Genomic DNA, 22,818 nt, shown 5'->3' on the forward strand with positions numbered 1-22,818 from the left:
GGAGTAAATATTCTGCACTCACCACCTCGCTACTTAATTTGGAAATGGAAGTTAGGGAAAATGTGAGAGACGGACAAAATACACTTTTATTGGAAAGCTCAGGTCTGCCCAGGAGGGCTTCTAGCATGAGGTCCTGTGTGTCAGTTTGCACTTGCAAGGTTAAGAACTAGGGCAGGGGTGACTGATGCTGGGGAGGGAAGCAGTGGGACGGCTGGGAAAAGCCATCCCTTTTAATTGTTTTTCAGGTTCTGGATGGGAAGGCTTCCTTCCCTGAGAATGTTTGGCAGGCTGGACACATGCCCTTTGTTTGGTGCAGGTGATAAGAATCTGGGTTTCAGTTATAAATTCTTTTGTGAAGGATAAACAAGGATGTTGAAGTCTTCAAGTCAGAGTGTTGAAAGAGCCTGTGGGTCCTCACGCCTAGTCGTAAGCCTGCCTTGGAAACCCTGGGGAGGGGTGATGAGAGCTGCTGTGCAGGTGCATGTGGGAAGGGGAAGAAAGGGAGTTCTCCCAGGAGGACTTCCTCCGACTCTTCAGCAGAGCCAGATTTCAGAGTGACTCTTAAGGGGAAATAGTCCTCCAGACCTAGACTCGTATGTGCGTGCAGAGCCGTCGTGCTCCCCTGGCCACTAGGGGTCAAGGCAAACCCCATTTTAGTGATGGTCCGATCACCTGCATCTGCTACTGACAGCTGCCTCCTTCGCTGTCTTTTCAGTGGATCTGGGAGTTTACTCCTGTGTCCTGTTTTCTGATGGAAGCCCTGATTTCTAGGAAGAGCACCTCCCTCCCCAGCCAGTCTTGCAGGGGTGAGGCCAGGTATCTGGAAATTCTACTGTTACTGCCACAGGTGTTTTTACAATGTGGCACGGCTAACACAAACCACCATTTATTGGGTGTCTGCTACGAGCATGGTGGGCCTCATGCTAGCGGCTGGACACACCTTATCTGAAATTCATCCTTGTATTTCCTAGGTGTGCAAATAGAAGTTTTGCTTAGTTAAAAAACTTACCCAGTTGGGATAGCTTTGAAAGTTATGGATCTAGGATTCTGACTCCAAAGCCAGTGATCTTTTCCCTAACAATGTGAATTGCACTTAGTGGATTGAACTCGGGGTGCTTTAAGCCTGATAGCTGAATTCTGGCAAGTGGAAAGGCCAGGTAAGTGAGGCCTGAAAACTAACTTGGAGAGATCTTGATTTTTCCCACTTGGCCACTATAGGGATACACAGAATAGGGTTAGTTCTTTGTATGTATTCAGACATAGGGTTGATGAAATGCTACACTGCATTTTCAACCCAGTAAATGAAATGTACATAAAGGTAAGAAGGAAAAAATAAAAGCCTTACTGGGTAAGTGTTTTATTCCTATGGCCAAGAATAAAGTAAAAGGACTTCAAGATTATTACAGTAGTCCTTTATCCGTGGTTTCACTTTCTGCGCTTTTAGTTACCTGTGGTCAACCGCTGTCCAAAAATATTAAATTGGAAATTCCAGAAAGAAACTTTTCATAAGTTTTAAATTGCATGCCGCTCTGAGTAGCGTGATGAAATTTCCAGTCATCTTGGGTGAACCATCCTTTTGTCCTGCGTCCCCATGCTGTATGTCCTCCCTGACCATTAGTCACTTAGTAGCCATATCAATTTTCAGATTAGATCTCAGATATTTTGAGAGAGAGACCACATTCACATAACTTTTATTACTGTACCTTGTTATAATTGTTCTATTTTATTTTTGGCTATTGTTAATCTCTTACTGTGCCTAATTTATAATTTATTGTAGGAATATATAGGAAAAAGCATACATAATACAGGGTTCAGTACTATCCACGGTTTCAGGCATCCACTGGGGATCTTGGAACATATTTCTTGTGGCTCTGGGGGAACCACTGTATTTTCTTCTGGCTGCAGAAACCTTTCAGGAGCTCTTCATAAGTTACCTTGGGTAGGTAACAGGATATAATAATACCTTTCATCTGCAGAGAGCACATTTTCAAGGTACTGTGATTTCTGCTGGTTTCTGGAGGTTCCAACTAGTTACAGAAAAGTAATGTCTGTGAAGTAGGGAAAGCATTTGTGTTTCCTTTGTTGCTGTCTTAGTCCCAGAGCACAGCAAACATACATTCTCGCCCTCTGACTTGTCCAAGGCTTTGGGGTTTGGTCCACTTGTGTTTTTGTCGATATTTTGGGTACCATCTATAGCCAAGGAGGAAACCAGGTATCCGGGGATGAATTTGATTAAAATTTTCTTTCTCGGTGGTGGATACTTCCAAAGGCTGAATAGGTGGGCACTCTTTGTGAATAATGAACCCACCTCACGAGCTCTTAGTGAGTTGTATCCTAGAGGAGCTATTGTAAACCTAGATAGAGTCAGTTCCCTGAAAGGAAGTTGCCAACGTTTGTTTTCTTCTTTCTTTTTTGCCACATCTGTTAATTTTTTCCAGACACTAGTTAATCAGACGGCAAGTGCAAAAGCTCAACGGTGAGAAGGAAGGTCAAATTGGTTGTTTTTCTCCATAGAGCCAAAGCCCCAGTTTTAAAGAAAAAGAATGGATTCCAGTCGAATACTAGTGGAAACGTCACGTGTTTAGCCCTTTGCGTGGTGTATAGGGGTTCTAAAATGTATGTGAATTGGGGAAATAAGATAAAGGCCCCTAAAACAGTTTGCCTAGCTGTGAAAGGCTGGACACATAATAAAATGCTGAAATACTGGTTCAGTTCCTAAGTTCAGGAGCAATAGAATATTGAGAATGACATTCCTGGGAGTGGCGGCTCTATAAACCTTCGAAAGCCTGGCTGGTATTTTATATGTGCACATGGAAGAGGGGGCACTAGTAAGCAGAGGCAGTAACGAGCCTTCATGTTAAGCTGACTGGCCGGTGGGTGAATGGGCTTATTTCAAGGGCGATATCTTGCAGTTATGTGACTTGGACCCATGTCTGCTTTGTATCTTGGCTGCTTCCTCATGGCATAAAGCCTTATTGACTGTCAGCTTGCAGATGGACACTGCCGAGCTTTGAGAGGCGTGGAAGCCAAAGTTGGATGCATTGACTGGCCCTTGAATGCCAGGCTGAGGCATTTGGACTTGATTTTGTTGTCCGTGGAGACTGCGAGATAGCACAGGGAAAGGCTGCATGACTTTTTCACAGAGGTCTTGTACACTGAGACTGTAGTGTCTGCTTGCTTTGTCATGGACCTACTTTGTGACCTAGTCCCCAATTTCCCCCTCCATAAGATGGGGCAATGGTCACTATCTCACAGAATTGAGGTAAAAATTAAATTCTAATGTAACTAAGGCACTGGTCCCCAGCAAGCACACGGCTGGAGGTACTGTTGTTACTATATCTCTGTTGTACATGCCCGGCATCCCTTTACCATGTTTTGCCAATAGCATCCTTGCTGCTCTTTGGGTGGTCATTTCTCAACTCTCGATGGAGTTGATGGGGCCTTCTGCTAATCAGTGGACTCTGTCCACCCCTGTTTGAGGTACAAAAACTAGGCTAGGCCCACCTTTTCTCCCTGGAATTGGATGCTTGAATCAAGACACGAAGATTGACATCTCTCTCAATTCCTGCTGCCTCAATCCCCAGAGCAGTTCTGATCCGTGCCCTTTCAGAAGCTGGATTGTTGGGCTGTTGATTGGGTTCTTTGAAATGTCCGAGATCCTTTCAATATATATTTTTTTCTGCCTGTATTAACCAAGGGTTGATTTCGGTCATTTTCAATCACAGGGCACCAGAATCAGACGTAAGTACATATCAGGGCAGGTAACTAGGTGTGTTGGGAAGGACAGGAACCGTCTCTCCTGCCTGCCAAAAATAGTCATTTAATAATGGTTTCCTTCCCTGTTTGATTTTTCAAGTTCATTGATTTTGAGCTTTTTATCTCCAGGAATTTCAGGACTTTTATTTTGTTCGGTGCTGGGGACGGCCTCTCTAGAGGAGACATGCTGGTAATACTTCGCCTTAACTGCTTCTCTTGATTTTATTTGTAAATGAGAATCCTAAGGATCTGTAAGGAAACGAGTAAAACTTAATTGAACAACATTTAGAGCTGGAATTAAAAAAAAATAATAAAAAGAGTCCATAATGGTAAGAGGCCCTGGAGGATGAGATTAATGCAAAGCTGTGAATCTGGGCATATATTTTGCCCACACCTAATCCTGTCTGTTCTGTTTTAATTACTGCTGAGACTGGACGCAGAGAGACTGCCTGATGGCCTCGCGAGATTGTCTCTCATCATATCTTGTCCCCACTCATGGTTTCCTCTGCGGGCGTTATTGGATGGCAAGTGTTCCGACCTAAATTAAAATCAATAAGAAGCAATTTCATTTGTTTTTAACTATGAAGACAAGTGCTTCCAGCAGAGCACTATGCTTTCAAGTAAAGTTCCGTTTTGTTTCGTTTTGTTTTTCCCTTTTTCTGGCAGGGGCCCAGAAAGCATTAATTTTTCAGTGTAAGATTTTTCTGATGGTGGTACCCTGCTTTGATTTAAGGGCTTGTTACCATCATCATCGCTTTAAAACTGGGATTATTGGCACCTGGATTACTTCTGTGTTTTATAGATCATTGGCAATCAAAACGCCATTGAATTTGTCCAGCTATCACTTGGGAGCTTGTTAGAAATGCGGGATCTCAGCCTTACCCCAGACTCATGGAACCTAGAGTTTTCTTTCCCACAGGACCCCCAGGTGATTTGGAGCACCTTGGAGTTTGAAGACTGCTCTCTGTGTTTGAATGGGACTGCTATTTTAATCTTGCTTTCATGATTTTTTTCTATTGAAGTGTAGCAAATGTTTGTTGTAGAAAATAGGGAGGTCATAAATGTACATAGAGGAAAATAAAATCTAACCTCAACACCCAGTCATAACTAATGACTTAACCATGTTCGTCTGTAGCTTTTTGGTGCATTGTTGGAACATTGAAAAAACAAACTATTAGAATCATATTGTGAAAGATACTAAAGCATCTTTTATTCAGCATAAAGCTTAGTTCTCAGGAGAGGAAAGATGAAGATCCAAGTTCTCCTTTGGTCAATGACAGAAGATTCTTGAAGAAGAGACCTTCCTTTCTCCCAAACTTGTATAATTTGTTAGGGTACTACTATGTGCCAGGTACTGCTGTCTTTCTGTGGGACCCTCAAGTTGGTAATCACAGAAGATGATGAAAATCAGGGCATTGGGCTTTTGAATCCTAACATGCATTTTTCTGGATAGTTGAGACAAAGGGAATTATTAACGTGGCTTGCTTTTTGCTTAATTTTCCCCCTTTTTATTTTTCACCTTGCTTAGCTAATACGAGTTTTGAATAATTGCTACTTTAATTGCTTTCATTAGGTGATAGATTCCTCTGATTGAGCAGACCTTTCCGTCCGAAAATATCTAGGATTTGAAACTTAAGGGCAAGAAGGACAACTTCTTCAGCAGGGGAAATAAAGGTGGTTGTCTTGGCAGCGGAAGCTTGCTAATTACACTGCCAGTTGTAGGATCTATTTGCGATGGAGGCACTGGGGACCCAATTAGCAGGTCATTTTCATGTCAGGGTGTGGGATTGGACTCTGGTGTGTGAAGATGATACGGCAACCAGCAAGCACCTTCTCAGTGCAGGGGAATTGGGGATGCTTTTAGATGTGGTCGTCTTGGATTGCCACAGATACTAAACCTCTCCTGTTACTAAAGTTCTGCTGTTCCTTCTGTTCATTTGAACTAACAGTTTCTAAAGTTATCTTGTCTGCAGGGAGAATACTACTAAAAAGTTGGTACTGTCTCAAGAGGATGGCTTCCCAGGAAGGAACTGGCCACGGTGATAGTCACAAACTGGAAGAACAGGGATGGAAGAGGCATGGGACCATCCCTTTGGTCTGGATGTCCCATCTGTCTTGGGGGCGTCTCCCTTCCCTGGAAAGACCTACTTGGATTCTTTCACTAGCATTGATGAGGACATGGTAGGACATCAAGAAACAGACTGAGTAACCTTTTACTGTCTGTTTTTTCTTACCGTTTGTAGGGCTGAAGTATCAGCCCCATATGTCTGTACCCAGGTATGTCTGTGCCCAGGTATGTCTGCCTGCTTCCAGTTCTGATGTAGAGGGAATGTGCTTCACGTCTTAGGCGCCAAGGGCAGGGTGATTGCCTGTAATTGGTCCACTGATGGGGCCTCTGTTATGGGGGAGGGAGAAGTGTTTTGCTTCCTCCCACAAGGTGCTGTGGTGACATAGACACAATCTTGATTGTAGATTATTTGAAGCACTAATGGCAAATATCACCTTACATTATTTTGTAAAATAGAAACAAAGCAAATGGGCATGCTTTCTGTATAAGAGCTTTAACGCAGGACTTGTAGCTATCATTTATTCGTGGTCCTTAAATGTTTAAATTTTGAAATACTTGCAGATTTCCTGAGAAGTTACAAGATTAGTACAAAGAATTTCTGTATCCCCTTGCCCAGATTCCCCAAATATTGTTATATTGTTTATCACATCTGCATTCTTTTTCTCTCCCTTCACACACACACATTCCCTCTCTGTCTCTCTCTCTCTCTCTTTCTCTCTCTCTCTCTCTCTCCTCTCTCGACAGTTTGAAAGAAAGTTGCAGACGTGATGCTTCTTTATCTTTAGTTACTTCAAGGTGTATTTTCTCAAAACAAGGATGTTCTCTTACATAAGCATAATATAATCATCAACAGAAAATCAACATGGATACAGCTCTATTATTTATAGGGCTTATTCAAATTTAGTCAGTTATCCCACTGATGTCGTTTATAGGAAAACAAAAGATTTTAAGTATTTTAAAAAGTTTTTCCTGGTTTAGGGTCCAAATACATGATGACATGTTGCGTAGGGTCATCCTGCCACTGTAGTCTTCGTAAATCTGGAACTTCCTTTGTCTTTCATGAACTTGGCCTTTGAACAGTATAGGCCACTTACTTTGTAAAATGTCCCTCACGTTGGCTATGTGTGATGCTTTCTCATGATGAAATCCAGGTTATCCTTTGTTCTTTATTGCAGTGTCCTGTTACTGAGAAGGAGCCATGTGGAACTTGCCTCAAGTCCTTTTCTTCCCTTCAACTTTGTGCCTCAACTCTTTGATTTGATACTCTTACTGGGGGGAGAAAGTTTTGAACATAACACGCCTAGTGTGCATATTTTTCTACATTATAGATTATATTAGTGAACACTTCCTGCTTTAACAAATTGCCCATACACTGGGTGGCTTAAACAGCACAAGTTTTATTTCTCACAGTCTGGGTGATGGAAGTGCAAGATCAAGGTGCTGTCCAGTTTGGTTCCTGATGAGCACTCTTCCTAGCTGGCAGGTGGTTGTCGTCTTTCTGTGTCCTCCCAAGGCAGTGAGAGAGACAGAGAGCAATCTCATGTCTCTTCTCTAAGGGCACTAATCCCTTCATAAACTTATTGCTTACCAAAGGTCTCACTTCCAAATACCATCACAGTGGGGGTTAGGCCTTCAACACACGAATTTTTGGGAAATAGAATTCATTACATAGCATAGTTATACTATTATACTGATGCTATGTATGTCATCAAACACTCCCAAAATACAAAGAGGGAGAAATGAATTATTTATATAACTATTCATATATAAACATACATACATGCACATACATACGTGTGTGTAAGTGCATAGGTGTTCTGTTGCTTTTCCCCAACTAACCCAGTGCTGACAACTCCTGCAACAAACAGCATTACAGTCAGCTCTCTGCAGGGAGGAATAATTTGTTTCATGAAAGGTTGGGATTTCTTGGACTCGCTCTAGGAGTAGGATTTCCTCTACCCAGGGATCAGTAAACTGTAGCCTGGGACCACATCTGACTTGCTGCCTTTTTTTGTACAGCCAGTGAGCTAAGAATATTTTTGTTTTCTTTTGTTTTGTTTTTACATTTTAAAAGTGTTCAAAAGATTTAAAAAATAATTTCAGACATGAAAATGGCATTTCATTCAAATTTCAGGTCCATAAATTAAGTTTTATTGGAACACAGCCACACACCTTTGTAAGCAGTAGAGTACCATATCACCTGCAGGCCTAAACTTTACCATGTGGCCTGTTACAGAAAATATAATATAATATTATTAATAAATATAATATAATTATATTATAAATATAATATATAATATAACATATATTATAAAGATAATGAATATAATATTCATTAATGCAATACAATTAATTAATATAATTAATATATTAATATAATATAATGATTTAATATAATTAATATATTATTAATGAAACCACCACTTGCTGAGTGACATGTTCTAGGTCCTGAATTTAGAACTATGCATATATTAATTTAATCCTCACCACAACCCCATGAAGCAGGGGTCTCCGAAGACAATCTTCTAAGAGATTGTTGCCATCCAAAAATGAGAAACTTTGAAGCTCACAGAGAGAAAAATTTCCCCCCAATTACATAGCTAGCTGGTAAATGAAGGGATGGGTTTGAAAGTAGCTTTTTTTGGTGGCTCCAGGTTCTTGGTTCCATGTCATTCTGGACTTTCAGAATTCAGATGCTTTGTGGGGATGTTATGTTTGCAGTCAGTGGGGGTACCCCAGATCACTACTGGTCTGTGCAGTCAGGATAGCCTTGTCCACTGCTGTGTCCAGCATGCTGGGTGCCTGGTTGCTGCTTAGAAAAGTGTTGAAGGATCGATGGATGATGCCTAAACCTGGCATGGAAAACAAGTGGAATGTGGTCAGGGTCAGTTATTAGATTAGATTTATGAAAACTGTCGGGCTAGAGCATGAGTCCCACAGCTTTAGGGAATCTGAGGCAAGAAGTTCAGGAGTGAGGGTTAAGAGGCTGGAAGCCCTGAGGGCATGAGACCTCAGGTTTCCCAGCTATTCTGGTGAGTGGTCACTGGGTACGGCACAGACATTTGGAAATGCCCAGGCTTTGTCTCCATGTCCTATGGGCATGTGCTTTCTCAGGATGTTGTCACCTGCTTCTGATAGAGATGGTGGAGTAAGGAAGTACCTACTGTTGGGGCAGGCACCACTGGCATTTATTTATTTTTCTTTAAGTAAAAAATATTGCATATAATATATGAATATGTTCTTCCGTAGAACATTTCAGCTAAAGCTTAAATCTCTTCATCTTCCCTCCCCAGAATATGAAGCTATTTTAATAGGTTTATATATATTTTTATACAAATATAATACATAGATTATTGTTATAGGAACAATGTTCTGTGTCATTCTGCTTTTTCGTTCAAGAATGGTTTTTAAAAATATTGTCAAAACCGAATACGTATTATAGTACTTTTAATTGCAATATAGTATTTCATTGTTAATATCGTGCAGAGGTAGTAACTAGCTGTTTTCCTCCTGATGGTTGTTAAAGTCACTTCACAGAGAGCAATCTTTCTATATATGCACTTCCTATGCACATTTGCCAGTATTTGTTTAGGGTTGATAACAGAGAATTGGAACTGCTGGGTGATAGGAAAATAGAAATGGGGTTCTTGACTAGCCTGTGCCTCCCTCTGCCTGGACACTCAAGGGCAGGGGTGTCCAAACTGCGGCCCGCAGGCCAACTGCGGCCCATGATCCATTGTTAATTGGCCCGCAGCAAATTCCAAAAATATATTTAGTTTACTTAAATAAACCAGGTGAGGCACTACGTACTTCACCTCGAGTGAGTGGCCCGTCTGTTTGTGTATTTTACCGCATATGGCCCTGGGTGAAAAACGTTGAAAAAAGTTTGGACACCCCTGCCCTAGGGTGTGATTCTGTTTTCCCCAGCTGGTCTGCTTAGCCTTGCCTCTTGTCTTTATTGTCACTTTTCTTTCTTTTGGGAGGTTGAGAGGGCAGGGAGGATGAGCTTGCTATGATATTTGCAGGCCAAGTGTACAGATGGTACCTGTCTTCTGATGGTTTGGCTTAACGATAATTTGACTTAGGATTTTTCGACCTTACAACAGTGAGAAAGCAACATGCATTCAGTAGTAACCATACTTAGAATTTTGAATTTTGATCTTTCTCCGGGCTAGTGACATTTCATACGATACTCTGTGAGGCTGGGCAGTGACAACGGGATGGTTTTGCCCAACTGTAGGCTAAATGTAAGTGTTCTGAGCATGTTTAAGGTAGGCTAGGCTAAGCTATGATGTTTGGTAGGTTAGGAGTATGAAATGCATTTTTAAAAAAGATTTTAATTAGAAGTATAGTTAGCATACAATATTTTATTAGTTTCAGATGTACACAATAGTTATTCAACATTTATATACCCAAAGAAGTGATCACCATGGTAAGTCCAGCAACCATCTGGCACTGTACCTGCTATCACAATGTTATTGACTATATTACTGTACTGTACATTACATCCCCAATAACTTATTTATTTTATACCTGGAAATTTGGACCACTTATTGCCCTTCACACCCCTGCCCCTTTAATTTTTCAGTTACATTTGACATTCAATATTATTTTATATTAATTTCAGGTGTACAACATAGTGGTTAGACATTTATATAATTTAAGAAGTGATCCCCCTGACTCGTCTAGTACACATCTGGCACCATACATAGTTATTACCATCTTATTGACTATATTCCCTATGCTTTACTTTATATCCCTGTGATTATTTTGTAACTACCAATTTGTTCTTCTTAATCCCTTCACTGTTTCCACCCTGCCCCCCAACCCCCCTCTTATCTATCCCCTGATATAGTATCTACTTGACACCATACATAGTTATTACAATATTATTAACTATAATCCTTATGCTATACCCTACATCCCCATGACTGCTTTATAACAACAAATTTGTATTTCTTAATACCTTCCCCTTTTTCACCCACCCCCAACCTCCTCCTATCTGGCAACCATCAAAATGTTCTTTGTATCTGTGAGTCTGTTTCTGTTTTGTTTATTTATTTTGTTCTTAGATTCCACAGACAAGCGAAATCACATTGCACCTGTCTTTTACTGTCTGACATACTACATTCAGAACAATGTCCTCCAGGTCCATTTATGTCGCCGCAGGTAACAAGAACCCATTCCCTTCCATGGCCAAACAATTTCCCATATGTGCCACCTCCTCTTTATCCATTTATCTATTGAGGGACACCCAGGCTGCCTGCATATCTTGGCCATTGTAAACAATACTGCAATGAACATAAGGGTGCACACGTCCCCTAGAAGTAGTGTTTTGGGTTTCTTCAGATAAATACCAGGAAGTGGGATCACTGGATCAGTTTTTGTCTCTTGTAGACTTTGTTGTAAAGACGGTTTGGTCTGATATGAGTATTGCTACTCCAGATTTTTTGTTTTGTTCCATATTCATGTGTAACTTTTTCCATCCCTTTGCTTTCAGTCTGTGTGTATCTTTCAATCTGAAGTGAGTCCCTTATAGGCAGCATATGCTTTGTTTTCTCATCCATTCAGTCACCCTGTATTTTTGATTGGAGCATTTAATCCACATTGAAAGCAATTGTTAATGGATATGTAGTTATTGCTATTTTATTCATAATTTTTAATCTTTTTTTTTCTTTCATCTTTAAGAAGTCCCTCTAACATTACTTGTAATACTGGTTTGGTGGGGTGTACTCCTTTAGCTTTTTCTTGTCTGGGAAGCTCTTTATCTGTCCTTCCATTCTAAATGATAGCTTTGCTGGGTAGAGTAATCTTGGTTGTAAATCCCTGTTTTTCATCATTTTGAATATTTCGTGCAGGTCCCTTCTGGCCTGCAAAGTTTCAGTTGAGAAATCAGCTGACAGTCTTATGGGATCTCCCATGTAGATAGCTAACTGCCTTTCTCTTGTTGCTTTTAGGATTTTTTCTTTGTCTTTAACCTTTAGCATTTTATTTGTGATGTGTCTTGGTGTAGGCCTGTTTGGGTTCATCTTTTTTGGGACACTTGCATTTTTTGGGCTTGTATGTCTATTTCCTTCTACAGGTTAGGGAAGTTTTCTGATATTATTTCTTCAAATAGATTCTCAATCCCTTGCTTTCTCTCTTCTCCTGGTACCCCTATGATGCGAGTGTTGTTATGCTTGATGTTGTCCCAGACATCTCTTAAACTGCTCTCCTTTTTTTGGATTCTTTTTTCTTTTTGCTGTTCTGATGGGTGTTTTCTGCTACCCTGTCTTCCAAATTGCTTCACTTTTGACTGGGTCTTTTTTATGGCTTCTATGTCCTTTTCATTGCTTGCTATCTCTTTGTTGAAGTTCTCACTAAGATCTTTGAGCATCCACATAACCATTGTTTTGAACTCTACGTCTCTGGTAGGTTACCTGCCTCCATTTCATTTGGTTCTTTTTCTGGAGTTTTTTCCTGTACTTTCATTTGGGACCTATTTCTTTGTTTCCTCATTTTGGCTGCCTCTTTATGTTTGTTTCTATGTATTAGGTAGGGCTGCTATGTCTCCCAGTTTTGTCTGGTGACCTTATATAGTAGGTGTCCTGTGGGCCCCTGGCACAATCTCCCTGGTCACCTGCTCTGGGTGCTCCAAGAGTGTCCCTTGTGTGGGTTGTGTGTGCTCTCCTGTTATAGTTGAGCCTTGATTGCTGTTGGCATGTCAGTAGGTGGTATTGACTCTCAGGCTGACTGGCTGTGGGATTTGGCCACGTCCACAGCTTATTGGCTGCTGTGCAGGGGGGCATACCACAAGGAGTAGGATTCCCCTTTTCAGGCTCTGGTGCATGTTGAGACTGTCCTTTGTGTGTGCTGCTTATGGGGCTAATTGGGTGGTGCTCTGCTGTGGTCTGAAGCCAATCTCCAAATATGTTGGTTCTGGGGCCTCTTGGGAGGGGCTCCAGTGCAGGCCTTGGTCAGCCACTGCTTGTGAGTGGCCAGGGAGTACCTGGTAGGAGGTACAAAGGGATCCGCATTTGTTTGCTGCCTGTGCTGGAGTGGGAGGCATGTGGGAGAGGCCATGCTGCAAACCAAGGCCGTCTACCACCAGTACCAGGTCTGGGGTAGCTCCGCAAAAAGCCAGGACTCTCTGAGGTCTGTTGCCATCTGCCAGCTTCCATAAGGTTCACCTGCTGATAAAGCCTCCAGCTGCATGCAGTTTGGGTGAGGCAGGGTCTCAGTGAGTCAGCAAGGTGGAACAGCAGAGCTCTCCAGGCCAATTAGATTTAGATTTGGCCTGTAGGGGGTGGTCTTAACACAGAAAAGGAGGCACCTGCCTGCTGGCTGCTTGGGAGGAGGGCCTCACACAGAGAAGAGGAAGACTTGTCCCTCCAGTTTTCACAGCGAATTTACAAAACTCAGTCTCTCCATATATGTCTCTGGCGGATGTCTGGGCATCCCCCAGAGTCACCGTCCCTCTGTTGGAGGCCAGGGTGAATGCCTGTGCAGGCCCTTTAGGAGGATGCCTGGGTCTCCTGCCATCTTTCCTCCCACTCAGATGGTTGGAATCTCCAGTTTTTTACAGCCAGAAATTGTGGCGCCTCCTCTTCCTGGCATCAGTACTCCAGGTTGGGGAACCTGGTTGGGGATTTGGAGTCCCTCTCCTCTTTGTGGGGAACTCTGTGGCAGATATCTCCCAATTTTTAGCCGTCACAGGTGGGTGTGGGTCCAGCCCATTTTGAGTCTCTGCCCCTTCTACCAGCGTTGACGTGGCTTCTTTATATCCTTACTTATAAAACTTCTGTTCAGCTATACTGCAGATGGTTTTCCAGGTTGATTGTTCTATAATTTAGTTGTAATTTTGATGTATTTATGGATTAAGGCTAGCACAGCAATTATCTACTCCACCATCTTGGATCTCCCATGAAATGTATTTTTGACTTAACGGTATTTTCAACTTAGATATTTTCTACTTTACAATGATTTTATGAGGATGTAACCCCATGGTATGTAGAGGAGCATCTGTACATTAATCCAAGGATGTCCCACATATTTTTCTCCCTTGGTTTGTTGTGGAGTGACAGAAATGAAGAAGTGTCAAAATGTCCAGGGTGTCTCTGCCTTAATGCCAAGCTGTCATAACAGCAGGGGTTAGTGACATCTACCTCCAGACCCGTCGCGTGGAAACTATTTGGAGAGGAAATAGGAAGAGGGGAGGGCAATGAAGTGTGTAGACGAGCTAGAGAGAACCTGTGGATGACAGGTTTTGAACTTGACAGTGAACATGTGATATGTTCCTGTTTAGCAATATTTACTGAAGCACGATGATATAGTCGTGTGTGTGGGGGGCGGGGGGGGGGGGGGAGGGATAGGTTTTGGAACTGGGTAGCCAGATTTGGTTCAAATCTTGTTTCTAGGCTTAGCCAGCTAGGTTACTCATCCTGTTGTGAACCTGGCTTTCTGTGAGGATCCTTGAGAATCATTCCTCAAAGATGATATTCAAAAAGATAATGGAGGTAAAGAGCCACATACGGTGTCTGACACTTACTAGGCACTAATTGTACATTTTCTACTGTGTCCCAGTTACTGAGTTTGGTGCTGAGACTAGAAAAGATAGCTGTCAGAGCACTCACAGACTAGAAACTGACATGCAAATAAAGGAGCATAAACAAAATGTTCAGTGAGCCCCAAGGAGTCCGGAGAAACTGTTTCTCAGAGAGAGGCACTGGAGGAAAAAAGGAAACATACTGAATCTTCTCTTTCTCTGGATCTTAAACTGTGCTAGAGCAAGCAGATACTGCAGCATACCATTTTTTATTTTTATATAAATTTTATATGTAACTAAAATGATTTCAAATTGTTTTCTTACTAATAGTTGTAAAAACTACTCGTTTTATGGGAAAGGTAGATCTGCCCGTCTTGTGATACTCAACAGTCTTTGAAAATCATGTATCTTTGTCAATTATACCCCAATAAAGCTGGGGTTATAAAAAGGAAAAATGTCACACCCCCTGAGCTCCCTGATGTCTGGTTGGTTCTCTGCAGCTCCACAGTGGACGCCGGGTTGGCAAAAACACAGGTTCTGAATAGGTATTTGTCCTAGGATAGTCCATATTTTACTATTCAGAGTGTCATCTTCTGATCTGCAGCATCTGCATTGCCTGGGAATTTGTTAGAAATGCAGAATCTTAGATCGCAGACGCCACTCTGGATCTGTACTTAGAAGATTCTCCAAGTGATTCTTATGTACGTAGAAATTTGAGAAGCAATGGGCTCGGACAAATCCAGGCAACTTGACCCATATCTCTATATCCCCTCTTTGCAGCATTTGTCCACATACACCCCGTGTACCTCGGTCCCTCCATCAGGACAGACACCTTTGGAACCCTAAAACAGTATATGTCAAGAAAGGCCCCCCGGTAATGACTTGCTTTTTGGGAGCCCTCTTCTTTCAGCCCAGGAATCAGCATTACCTTTCTTAACTAAGTGAAAATAATAGGATTAAAAAGAAAGGAAGAAGGTGGTCCAAATTTTCCTTACAGTCAAAACAGATGTGGTTACATGGGTGGGAATTTTACCACTTAAGATGTAGAGCCTGTTCCTTATTAAAAGTAAGCTGTGTATACAGCTCTCCTTTTCTTAGCTAAACAAAATGAGATGGGTTTTGAAAATTGGAGATAGATGAAGGAGGTTTTTATAATCATCACTTGCTTTTACTCATCAGCTCTTGTTCTTGTTCTTTTCATTTCCTTTCAGATCGAGGCATTTTTAATGAGAAGAATTAGAAAAGGGGGTCAGAGAAACCAAAACAGAAAGAAAAATTCTGCTGAGCTCTGTAGCTTTTCTCAGTTCTTTAAAGTGCTTGAAAAGTAATATTTTGTTGCTACTAAATCTAATTAATAGCTAGCTGGTACTCATCAAAACCTCATTTCTTTCAACCTTGAAGGCAGTTGGAAAGATACACAGATCTGTGTATTATCACAGCAAACGCAGTCTCTTTTTTCCTTAATCACTTAGAGCTTTATCAGCAATGTAAGCCGTCGATGGACAGCTGTGTTTAAAAAATAAAATGCATCTCAGGGTGTTCACTGTGGCATGTAATGAATGTGTATTGATTGATAGAATTACTTTAAAAAAATAAAATTTTAAAACCAGAGTCAAAACTGTGTAGTAGGCATGGTTCTTAGCTGAGTATCCAGACTGTTCCTGAGTATTTGGATGGAATCGACAAGTCTTTGCAAGCCTGTTCTCTGCCCAGTACAGACTAATCAGAATGCTGTGGACCAAATAGATTTAAACACAAAGAGAGGATGAAAGTACTCATCCGGAGGATTACAGTACAGAGCCCTGCATCTCGGCCTATGCAGGGTGCAGCTGTGGGCTGGGAGTTACATGGACATTTCTTCCCTCCTGAGCAGACCAAGTATGAATTGACATGGTGGCTAAAGTGCTGATGGGCTCAAGTAAAGTAGGTCAGGCCTTCATTATAGCTATCAGACATTGGGAGTCCTAGTTGAAGAGAGGCAGTGATTGCAAATGCTGCTTATTTGGAGGACAAGAGCCGTTTCCGAGGGCTGCCTGAGCAATCCCTTTCCACACCCTCCCGGGGTCCAAATCAATTATTTCTGTTGAAGCACACCCAGGACTTGATGATACTTTGTGTTTCTTAGGTAGAGTGTTACTCAGTTTGGCAAATATTATTAAGTACCTGCTTTGTTCCAGGTTCTTGGTACAGCAGTTTAAGTCTCAAATCAGCCGTTTGGTTGGTTTTGCCAATGGAGCCAACATCCTTCAGTACTTTGCATGTCTGTAACTTATACTATGCTAATAATCTGGCAGCCCTGCTTGCAGGCCTGACTCTTATCAATAAAGCATGACAGAAATCTGCACAGTGTGTTTGGGGAAATAGCTTACAGGAAGAAACACGATGTTACAATAAAATTGGCCTGATCTGTGCATAGCTAAAGTCTGAGATCACAGGGGATTGTTACAATTAATGCACTTTTTTTCCCTTTAACCATTCTTAATCTGTTGTGGGAAAATGAAGGAGGTTTTCTTAATCCAGGTGAAAAGTTTGAAAGCCTGTCTGTTCACAGATGTTTGTCATTTAGTCAGAACACACAGATGACGGTCTACGTTTTTTGGTTTCCATCTGGACGTGCTGCTGGTGGCTGAGCTGTGATAATCTCCCACCTCCCTGGACAGAATCATTTCCTTTGTGCCCTGAATGTAGCAGTTTTGCTGGCAGTCTGTTAGCTGATGAACCGTTTGTTTGCACCATAGGTAGATGGTGCACAGTCCTAGTCACATTTTAGGAAATTATTTATTAAATTGTACTTCTTTCTTTTGCAGATAGAGATAAAAGTCTGATTATATAGTGTCACTCCGCTGTTCAAAGAAGTTAACTGAAGGAAAACTATGTGAACTCCAAGGTATCTTTTCTTACATCTGGGAATGTGCCCTCAAGGTTTGGGTGTTCTCCAAGATGTGTCAGCAGTGTTGCAGTTCCAGGAAAGGGACTAGATGTCAGAATTTGGGTAAAGGGGTATGGCTCTACTTCAGAGAAGGTGTAAGAGAATTTAATTTATGATTAGGTAGTTTGGCCCTAGGCCTTGACCCTTCTACTAAATGAAATAATTAACGTCCTATTCATGAGCTAGTAAGTGGAATACCATTTATATACACACAGCAGCTGTTAAACTCTACGTGGAACTGTGTCTAAGATTTCTATCTATGAACGAATTTGGGTCTTACAGTCTGTTGATTTTGAAGGTTTGGGTAACTGGTTCATATAATGGACAAGAAGTCTAGCTGATTTTCACGGTAAAAGGTAAAAGATTAGAAAAGCTACATGTTGTATTTTTATACTTGTTTCTTTAAACAAAGTGGAGGCAGCTGCAGATTGAAATGATCGCAGTATCATATTTCTCTATATGTATATGTGTATATATATGTGTATGTTTTTGGCCATGAGACATTTATTTTTAACAACAAAGGATAGACAATCCATTCTGATTCCCTCTGCATTTCAATAGACTGATTTATGGAAAAGCTTCCTGACAAGCAGTTCTATCTGGGCTGTTTCTGTCCCCAGGCAGGACGGTAACCGACAGCACAGGTGTGTGTGGTGTTGACTCGAGAGCTCCTGCCATTGCTAACTTTGCTTATTTAGAAATGGAAAAAAGAAGTCGGATTTCAAATGTTGAAAACGGCTGATCTGGTCGGCACAGGGCAGATTCCAGGCTTTTCTCTCTGGCTGCAGCCACACGTGACCTGACGTCTGATAAGCGATCCAGCGTGGGACCGTTTACAACACGAGTTCAGGTCAGCCTGTTTTTCAGAGGGCGAGTGAAAAGGTGGCTAAAAGGAAACGGAAGACACCAGAGGGGCTTCGGGGCTCTGGGGTCCCCGTGTGGCGACAGTAGCAGGATAGGCCTGCCCTCCTCGCTCTCCTCCTCCTCTGTAACGTGAGCCGTGCTCTCCTCCGGTTCCAATGCAGACACTAGTGGCTCACAGGGTGTCAGACGCAGATGGAGGGGAGTGGGCAGCAAGAGGAAGTGATGCTGATGGTGTCTCCTTGGCGGATTTCCTGCCTCTTGTCAACTTAAGGACACCCAGCCGGTGTTCCTTGCCTCCAGTGACAGCTACATGTTCAGCTCATTCCCTGTGGGGACCGCAGTGGGTTGGAATGACGGCGAGTGGGGGCGGGTGGGCAAGATCGCGGAAGCCCTGCCTGCGGTGCATACACTTTGCTCCGGGTTGGGGGGCAGCCGATCACATTGTTGCCATGCAACGGGGTGATGAGGTGCCAGTCCATGTAGACGTCCACGTTGGATAGGTACGAGGAGGGGCCGCTCCATCATCACCTCGTTCAAGAGCTGGCACTGTATGACCTCCGTGATGTCCGTGTCCAGGACTGCAGCCAGCACCCTGTTCTCACCGATTCCGGTGGGGGTGGGTACAGCCATCGCCTTCCCTCTGAGATCCTTCAGCCGGCCCCGAAGAACAACACCTGCGTCCCCCTGTGTCACACTTGAGTAACTTGGGAGTGAACGTTTAGAAGTTGAAGGCTCAGGAAGCCCAGGTGGAACGCCATGACTGGAGCCACGCTGCTCTTGACAAGCCAGGAGGCCTAACGCAGTGTTCTCTCTTCTCCCAAGCACGAGAGGAAATCGATCTGATTGGAAATGTCATCATAATCTCTGAAGGGGCAGAACCTCCTTTAAACTGGTCCAAAGTTGTCATCACTCACTATAGTTCTTGAGAACTTTCTTCTCCACACGCACAATCATACTGTTCTCCATGGTGTACTCCTCCTTGAAGGCCTGGAGTAGGCTGGTGTCTGGCTCTTCCCGATGACAAGAGAACACTTTGGGGAGCTTATTCCACGCCAGCCGCTAGTTGACAGGCGCTGGACGTGTGTGGTGGTCTGGGGGTTCTATATCATGCAGGCCTTTGGCCCCAAAGTGGCCATCGGGCAGGGCCCGTGTAGAGAATGGGTCCTCCTGAGCTCCTCGGTGCTCCCCAGGGCTGGCAAGGCAGGGGAGCTGTCCTTGGCGGGCTTGGAAGGGCTGGCTGAGCCCTCAGCGCTAGTCTGCGCTCAGCTCCTATTCATGTTGACTTTTTCTGTTCCATTTCCATAGTAAACGAGGGCTTAGATCAGAAAATCACAATGCTATACACTGCTGCAGGGGTCTTTAGGGCCATCTCTTCGTCCTGTCCCTGGGCTCTGCTGCCACCCCCAGTCACTAGCCTGCCCCTGGCCCTGTGGCCACGGTGCTGGACCCCACTGAACAGCAGTCACAGTGCTATTCTTTAGCACAACTTGAAAATATTTTAAACCCCCCCCCCCCATTTAACTTATACATAGCCCATCTTTAAAAGGCAAACCCTGTTTAGGTAGGAGGTCAGTTTTGAAAACAAATTTGAACAATCTCAACTTGTATTTGGTTTCAGCAGCATGGAAAATGTATGCTTTTCAGATCCGTTTTCAGTACTTTTGGCCAAAAGGTGTCTTAAGACAAAGTATTTTTCAAAAGTTGCGTATTTTGAAATGCTTAGATTAAGACAAAAACTGTATTTTTGTCACCTCATTGTTGAACCTCCTGAAATTAGTCTCAACTTTGTTTTTCCTTTGTACATGAAAATACTGGATATCCACATTTAGCTTACAAATAAGTGCAATTTTGCTTTATGGTCACGTCATGTTTCTTGTGAGTGTGAAACAACATAGATATTCGTTTCTACAAGTAATAGGATTGCTTTGAAAAACAAAACAGAAGACCAAATTTCACTAGTGATTTTCAAACCGCTTTAAAACAATCCTTTTTTCAGAATGTGAAACACACAAGACTGCCTCATTTATTTGACAAATGATTGGGGTGGGGGGGTGCATGAGTCCCTTGCATGAGGCTTTAAAACACACGGGTTTTTTTGTTGTTGGGTTGTGATGTCATCCAGCCTTTCGCTCTCATTCCTGATGAGTATACTGAGGTCTGGGGCATCTGAGACCCATTCAAGGTCACAGTGGGTTAGTGGTAGAAGTGGGTTTCAAACCTACTTCTCTCAGTTGCTAGTGATTTTCTTCTTTGACAGATAGAAATGATAAACAAAACTGATAATTGCATGCATATGAGTTTGGAATGGCAACTGCTTTTCAGAATTGGACAATTTTCTCAAGGCTTTTATGCCATTTAACCCAACGTTTAGTAACTGTATAGATGATTAGAGTAAAGGGCCTAGAACACTTAATGTCAAATTTCACTTTCCCTGGTCTGTTGGCTCTAGGATACCGCCTACTGCCCACCACATTGTCAAAGCGGCCAAGTTCATTTTTTAAAGGGTCTGATTTAATCTTTTTACCATATTGAGTTTGGTGTTACGTCACTGACCTCAATACATTTGTTTTAATATCCTATGTGTTGTTTGCTTATATCATGTTTAATTTAACCAATAAAATGGATAATTTTACAAGGCACTGAAGATCCTGTATGTCTTTGATGGGCTTTGTGAGTGGTTTTATTTTTGCCACGTATTGATATTTATATGAAACGGGTAGAGTGGTTTGTGTTAGCTGTAATTAGAGTCATTTTACTAATATGAAATTTATCCCCTTAAAGCATTTGGAACCATTATCTTGGAGTATAAAACAAAACAAAACATTACTCTAGCATGAAAAATCCACTTAAAGGGCACAGTTGTTGCCACAGTTTGTTTTTCTTTACCAACTAAGATAGAGCTTTGAAATCAAGGAATGTTGGCTTCAGGAAGGAGCTATTGGCATGGAATGGATCGGAGTTTTGCACATGCTTGTTTTGAAACTCGGCTACTTCTGTTTTGGTTGACTGGTCTCAGTGGTAACGAGCTTAAAATGAAATAATGCCTTTTTGCCAACACCATCTCGATTCTTCTTGTATGGACTGCTTGAGCCAATGTAACACATAATGTAGAGCAAAACAAGGAATCGATAAAACCATTAAGCAGCTCACTGTCTGGCTAGGAATGTTGATGAATAAGTCCGCATTTCCTCTTGGGTGTTTTTATTCACCAGGGGAAGAAAAGGAGAGGGCCAACCCAGTAGAGAGGTGGAGAATGGCTTTTCTTGCTGGAGCGAGGCAGTGCAGCTAGCCTCTCTGTCTTTTTGCGGAGGAGGCTTCTTATCTGTGGACCAGGACGTGTGGTTGGTCATCCTATGCTGCCCCATTTCCTATCTCTCATGTTAGGGTTTATTAGTTACTGATAGAGTGGAGAGACATCAGACACTCACTAAACTCAGGAATCAGTCAGGTTGTAACTCCTCTTAGAGCCGGGAGACCAGTGTCTAAGCTTGGATGCAGTGGCTGATAGTGGGGCCACAGGAAAACGTGAACTTGGATGTTGTGGTAGTTTGCTAGGTCTGCTGTAACAAGGTACCACAGTCTGGGTAACTTAAACAACAGAAATTTGTCTCACAATTCTGCAGGCTAGAAGTCCTGTGGGCAGGATTGTTTCTTTTCGAGAGCTGAGAGGGAGACTCTGTTCCATGCCTCCCTCCCAGCTTCTGGTGGTTTGCTGCCAATCTTTGGCGTTCCTCGTCTTGTGGAAGCATCACCTTGATCCCTGCCTTCATCTGCACAGCACGTTCTCCCAGTGTGCGTGTCTGTGTGCAAATTTCCCCTTTTTATAAGGACATTTGTCTCATTGGATTAAAGTCCATCCACTCTAATGACTTCATCTTCACTAATTCTGCAATGACCCTGTTTCTAATTAAGGTCACATTGGGAGGTACTGGGGGTTAGTGGGGTTAGGATATATGACTTTGAGGGGGACGCAAATCAACTCATAACAGATGGATAAGATAGCTGGTTTTGTGTCTCTAAAAATCTCAAGAATGGTTTCAATCAAGCCACCTACAGATTCAAAATTAGTAAACATATGTGTTTTACAGTTTTTTTCTAGGTGCTTTCACATATCCTGTGTTGCTTACCACAGCAAACAATGTATTGATGTTTATGAAGGTTATAGGGACTTTATAATGGAATAAAACAGAGTAAACACGCTAGAATCTCCTACTCATCTTCTGTTTTCCTCTGGGTATCGAAAAGCATAATAATTCTCATCCCCACTCACTTGCATGAAGACTTGGATTTACTTTAATCAAGCGCAGTGGATGGCAGATGTTGCCATTACACAATACATGTATCATGACATAAAAACATGTTCTGTATTTTTTTATTGATTACAGAGATTTGTCTAGGGTAATTTTGACTCTTGCTAAAACCTTGTACACTGACTTTTCAACTTAAACTCCTCACTACCCCAAATGGTAATCTCCTTTCATTAAATGAAAGTTTGGTCTGACTTTTTTTTTTTTTTTTTTTTTTTTTTATGTCTTAAGGTTGGGTGTTTCAAGTCTGCCTTTAGCAGTGGAAACTATTTTGCAAATAAAATCTCACTTGATGAGAACTTTTAGATTTATTCTCCTAGCAATCTTCAAATTTACAATACAGCATTATTAACTATAGTTGTCACGCTGT

At 42.2% G+C, this 22,818-nt stretch overlaps 1 protein-coding gene and 1 pseudogene across 3 annotated transcripts in view; one reads left to right on the top strand and one right to left on the bottom strand.

The window, feature by feature from the left end:
- The window catches only part of PTPRG (protein tyrosine phosphatase receptor type G), a 693,857-nt gene that overhangs the window by 15,427 nt on the left and 655,612 nt on the right, over positions 1-22,818 (top strand). The window lies entirely within an intron of this gene.
- Positions 18,124-19,366, bottom strand: LOC148758253 (NAD kinase pseudogene; annotated as a pseudogene).

Source organism: Rhinolophus sinicus, chromosome 5, assembly GCF_057876585.1.
Source record: "Rhinolophus sinicus isolate RSI-liver-muscle chromosome 5, RSI-T2T, whole genome shotgun sequence".
Taxonomy (NCBI): domain Eukaryota; kingdom Metazoa; phylum Chordata; class Mammalia; order Chiroptera; family Rhinolophidae; genus Rhinolophus; species Rhinolophus sinicus.